The sequence below is a fragment of the Apium graveolens genome, chromosome 4 (assembly GCF_009905375.1).
Source record: "Apium graveolens cultivar Ventura chromosome 4, ASM990537v1, whole genome shotgun sequence".
In the NCBI taxonomy this organism is placed as follows: domain Eukaryota; kingdom Viridiplantae; phylum Streptophyta; class Magnoliopsida; order Apiales; family Apiaceae; genus Apium; species Apium graveolens.
Window position 1 is genome coordinate 304,700,002 of NC_133650.1, and position 6,354 is coordinate 304,706,355.

The window sequence follows — 6,354 nt, forward strand, 5'->3', positions numbered from 1 at the left end:
CAATGTAATTGCTTTAACCTGCTCTTTTGCTTCCCTCTTGCCTGTAACTTCTTTATCACTAGAAAGCGTTCCTGGTAGTCGAGTCAATAAGGCGTTAGCAATTTGTCCTCTCTGGTTCTCCAGAGTCTTGATAGGAACAGCCTGGATTTGGCATATAAGAGCCTGGTTTTTGCACATAAGCCTCAACTCCTTCAATTCAGATTTTTCATTCGAAGATTGACTTGCATCATGAGTTTGTTGTTGAAGTTGGAGTTGTTGTCTTGGTGCAAATTGTTGTTAAAAAACTAGGAGGATTGAATTGATTGGATCCAAACTGCTGATAAGGCTGTTGTACCACATTCTGATTGTTGCTCTAGCTGAAGTTAGCATGATTCCGGTTGTCAGGATGATAAGTGTCTGGAACTGGTTGCTGCGATCTCTGAAAGTTGCTCACAAACTGAGCTGATTCACTAGATATAGCACATTGCTCCATCGCATGCCAATCTGCACCCAACTCACAAACTCTGGTTATCTGATTAACACCATAGTTAGACAGAAAATTGATCTTCATAGACAACGCCTTTAGTTGAGCAGTGATAACCGTAGCTGTATCCACTTCAAGAACTCCTGCTACCTTGCCCTGTGGAAATCTCTGGGCTGGATACTGATATTAATTAGTAGCCATCAGTTCAATTAGATCATAAGATTCCTCATAGCTCTTTGCCCATAATGCTCCACCTGATGCTGCATCGATCATGGGTCTTGACTGTGCTCCCAAACCGTTATAGAAGAAATTGATGATCATCCAATTAGGCATTCCATGATGAGGACACTTCCTAAGTATCTCCTTGTAGCGCTCCCATGCTTCATATAAAGATTCCCCTGATTCTTGCACAAATTGAGTAAGAGCATTCCTGATTGCAGCTGTCTTTGCCAAAGGGAAGAATTTAGTGAGAAACTTTTGAGCAAGATCATCCCAAGTAGTAATCGAACCAGCTGGTAGAGAGTGTAACCAGCTCTTAGCCTTATCCCTCAGACAGAATGGGAATAGTCTCAGCTTCACAGCATCTTCGGAAACACCGTTGAACTTGAAGGTGTCACATATCTCAATGAAATCCCTAATATGCATATTGGGATCTTTTGTTGGAGAACCCCAAACTAGATTGAATTCTGCACCCATTGAATTATGCTAGGCTTGATCTCAAAGTTATTTGTATGATAGTTGGCCTGACAATGCTAGATTGAATGTCATTGATCTTGGGTTGAGAAAAATCCATCAAAGCTTTCGTTCGTGCTGCTGGATCTCCCATTGCAATGAGTACCTGAAACACAAACAAATAAACCGTGGAAGTAAAAGAATCTGAGTCATTGAACTTTAACGACCACTGATGACAAGCACAAAAACTAAAAATTAACACCGAGTCCCCGGCAGCGGCGCCAAAAACTTGTTAGAGCGAAAACACGCGCTAATATTCACGCAATTATACGCGTTCACAAGTAGTATAAGATATAAATCAGATTCGTTCCCATAGAGACTGGTTTAGGTTAAGTTCAATTTATGTACCTATGCAATAATGTATGGTTATCGCTCAATGCTAAGACAAATAACAAATTGGGTTTTGATTAAACTAAGAGGTTATACTAAAGAACATTAACTAATAGAATTGAGGTTGAATTACTATATATGACAAACATGGGATTCTAACTTCATTAATAACTTCATTCAATAGCCTTTTTGTTCTTAACCTTAGCATGCAATGGTGGTGACACTAATCAGATAACACGAAACTGAAAAATGCCAACTTTCATTGCACGAGTACCATTCTACCAAACATCCATAAAAGAGGTAGAAGCTTAATAGGCACCAATTATATTGAGACCCCATATGTCTATAGAATTTGACAACATAACGGTTTAAGCACAAGTTATCTATCTTGATTACATAGGGCAAGTAAGATGGTTAAAATTACCTACGAATCATGCATGACACATACATGAACCTATGCTAGCATGGTAAGTTCTAAATCCTTAAATTCACTTTCCCTTCATTAAGAATTAACACACTATCTTATATGTTAGCTACGCACATAAGATGAATAAGCACAACCAATACTAGGTTATCATACAATCACCACACACTAACGTATTGAAATAATTTAACTAAAGAAATCCATAATCAAATCCGCTAGAACCCCACGATAATGATTAGTTCATAATCGAACTCATCGTCACCATGGGTTCCAATGAAAGCATGATAATAAACAATATAAGAGTGCTAGGGTTCAAGAATAAATCGAAAACAAGCATCCAAGTATCAACTATATTGAAAAAAATAAGAGTCTTCTTCTCTGTAGCCTTCTCATGTTCTCTAGGTCTTTTTATTGCTCTCTCAGGCTGCCTTGTTGTTAAAAACGTCTTTTTATGGGTATATATAGGCTCCAGGATGACCAGGACTCTCAAAATCTTCAATTTCGACTTAAATCAGGATTCTGGGGCAGAAACCGGGCGCGGCCGCGCGGCCTTCGGGCGCTGCCTTGCTAAAATAGTGTTTCAGCGGCGCGGGCGCGCTACCTTCTAGCGTGGCCGCGCTGATATTCTGGAATTTTTCTGACAAATCTTTTTTGGCCATATCTTGAGTCCTGCTCGTCAGAATTAGGCGATTCAACTGCCCACGCGAAGCTCACGAGATTCTCTGCAACTTGAGAATGGCCTAGGCTACCAATTCTGATCTTTTTTCAGCATAATTCTTTGAAAAGCTTCTTTCTTCCTTTAACTGATGTCTGAAATGCAATAACGCAAAAACACATCAAAAATACCAACTTGAGTTCAAAACACCAACTTAAGCCTGTAATGAAGCGTTCCAGGTAGATATAAAATCCACTTATCATCCATGCATTGTTTTTTTAATAAGCTATGTTTAGTGAATAAATAATTTAATAAATAAATTACACCTATTACAACAGAGTAAACATATAATGAGCTATGTTTTTTCCACATAGACATCAAATATTTTCATTTGGGTGATGTAAAATCAGATATTAAACATCAATTTCTTTAGTGAAATGTGATGTCTATATTGGCATATAGACATTAGTTTTATCCCAAATAAAGTGATGTCTTTGTTCAATTTAGACTTGAACATGTCAGTCTTTGACATCAGTTGTTTATCTAAAAGCGAAGTATATTAATTTTTTGTCAATTTTTCTTCTTTAAAAGTGATATCTATATTTTCACATCGATATCAGTTTTATCTCACAAAAGCTGATTTGCATTTTATTGGTTGACATCAATTTTTACACAATATAAGTAATGTATATTTAGTTATTACACTACTTACACAATACAAAAATCAAATTATTTTTAGACCAAAATAACAACCAAAAATGAATTCAATATTAACAAAAATATTCCAATATTATCATTCTCACATTAGTGAGTAAAACAAATATGACTTGCATATTCCTATTCTATTAAAACCAAGTTGTTAATACATTGATCTATAAAAATATTTCGAGTTTGAATTATAGCTTCTAAATGTTGCTAGAGGCAGGACATGACCCGACTTTCTTCTCTAATTGAACGCATCTATCTCGCGATCACCAACTGCACAAACATATGAAACATTCAGTCTATCATATCAAATGGCACAAACAATTGTAAAGTTTGAACACGAGTTGAAAATTTAAGAGTGGAAAAGGTAGAACATACTTCTTCGGGAGGTTTTGAGCAGTCAAAGGTCGACATATACACTTCAGCAGCTAAATCATATGCCCTCCGACATTCTGCTTTCTCTACACTCTGCAGAACTTAAATAGTTCAAACACAGATTTTAGACAGCATTAAAATATTCTGCAAAGTAATATCCGGGACATAGCGTGTAATTATTTTTATCAATAAATGATTATTACGTGATTATTATGTGATTTTTGGTGAATCATCTGATGATTGGTGTTGATATGTGGATGTTTATATGTGGTAAAGTATAAGTATGTTAATTTTATTATGTCCAGAATAAAATATAGATAATTATGGTATTTTTATGGTAAATTTTGGAATGTTATATGATTTTATATTGATTTATTAATTATTTTCTGAATAATTACAAAACTATTTCATAAAACCGGAAATCGTCTAACTTCAACCATTTTTATGTTTTTACAAACCAAAACTCTTCGGAAAACTCCTTCCTAACCTAATCTAATAATTCCGGACATTTTCCGTGTTTTGACTTTTTCGATCCGGATTATAGTTTGACCCGTACGCGTCCCGACACAAAATTTTCGATACAATAATCATTTCGATAAATCAATAAAACCCATATTCTCAAAAGACTGGATAATATTACATTATTTTCGTATAAGGTGTTTTATAAGAAGCCCGGTTTGGATAATTATCCAATACAGGTATCAAATCGGATCGTTTTTGCAGTTACTTAGCGGCTAAGCAACTAATTTATCGATCCAATACGATCCAACACAGACTAATATTCCATAATATAAATAGCCTATTTGTTATCTTATTTTATTCGTGTAATCATTATCAGTCAGTTAAAACCGATAAAATACAGAGAAAACCCAAATTATTCGTTATGTTCTTGAAAATCAAACCCTCGAAGGAAGGCGTTATCGAACTCTGATTCGGGCGTGCCATATATCAAATTGAAGCTCTCAAAAAGTACTTTCTGAATCAATCAACCATTTTAGTGTAGAAATCAAGGTGATTTTCTTATTTATTTATTTTAATTCGAATTATTTGGTAATTAAAATATGATTTTTATGTTGTTTGTGTGATTTGATGCTAGAATCATATAGATCTTTTTTTCTTGGTCATTTTGGTATATTATATGACAAATTTGGAGTTCAATAACATATAGAAAGTTGAGTTTGATTCTCGAAATCAAAAATTATGGTTCATGTGTTTGAATATTCTTAATTGAAAATTAGGCGTTTCTTTGTTAGGGGTTATGAGATAAAATTGATTACATGGTTGTGTAGATCATGAAAAAATGAATTGATTGGTATATATGTGATTAACGGAGATTCTTGGAACGACTTGGCTGGAATAAAATAAGCACAACGACGATAGAAACTTCGATTGAATTTTCCGGTTGATTCGTTAATTTTTTGGCTGAAATTAGGTTGTAGATGAGTTCCTCGTATCGATAAGGCGGTGTCCTGTGTATTTGGTTGATTCCTCGGTTAATACTCAGTCGCCGGAAAAACTTCGGACGGCGGGGGTCACCGTTAATGGCTTCCCCGACCGTCACCGGCGAAGAAGGGAGGAAGACGATGGCTAAATTACAGTTTAGCCATCGTTCTTTTCTCATATTTGCATTTAACCCCCTGCAATTTTAAATACTCACAAAAATCAGATTTCTGTTTAAAAATTTTCAAAAATTATATTTTTGTTATAATTATTTTCAGAAATTGTGTTTAATTATTTAAAATTCCAAAAATCAATATTTTTAATTCTAAAAATTATTTTTAATTCAAAATTAAATCTGAATTTTTTATTTAGTTGATTTTAATTGATAATTAATTATTTAATTAATAAATTGATTTAAATATTATTTGATTAATTGATTTAATTAATTATTAAATATTTTAAGTGATTATTTAATTCAATTTAATTATTTCTTTTGATTCATAAATTCCAAAAAATAGTTTCGAGCTTTAAAATATTATTTTAAATTATTTTCAAGGCTCAATAATTATTATTAAATTATTTTCAAGTCAGATTCGGGTGTTCGAACCCTATTATTTAATTATAAAATAATTCGGTGACCCGTTTTAATTCCGAAAAATGTTCAAAAATTCGTATTAAATAGACAGTTCGTCCGTTTATACGAAACGAACGCGTCTAGACTCAGAAAAATATTCTGCTTCCATTAAAAATACTTCCGAGACATAAAATCAATCATTTTGAAAGGTCGCTTAATTTTTTAAACGTTTCTTAATTTTGAGCGTGTTCTTCAAGGAATTGTTAGGTTGTTCAACTCAAGTAAGTGAATTATAGTAAATTTGATTCCCATAACTGAGCCAACGACGTAGGTTCCGTCTAGGAAAATATAAATACAGATAAAGAACTGGTGATCCAACTGCGTTAAATCTTTTAAGAAGTAACGCTTTAAAATCCAATGAGTTTTCATAGAATATGATAGTGTTGATTGAGACCATGTGTTGGTTATCAGAAATTAGACAAGTTAACTAATGAGAAGAAGTGTACAATCTCAAGGGTAGAAGAATTGTTTGATCGATTGAAAGATGTTGTATAGGCTCTTAAAAACTATCCATATACAAGTATGAGCCAGGGGAAATAAGATTAGAAGATTTCTTTAGAACGGATTTATGAACAAGTATAAGTGATATGAATTAT

At 33.7% G+C, this 6,354-nt stretch overlaps 1 non-coding gene across 1 annotated transcript; it reads left to right on the plus strand.

Annotated features, from left to right (window-relative positions):
* The first annotated feature begins 794 nt into the window (after positions 1-794).
* On the plus strand, positions 795-901 carry LOC141722864 (small nucleolar RNA R71). Its single transcript, XR_012575863.1, has one exon. It is a non-coding gene; the product is annotated as a small nucleolar RNA R71 (small nucleolar RNA).
* Positions 902-6,354: the final 5,453 nt, after the last annotated feature.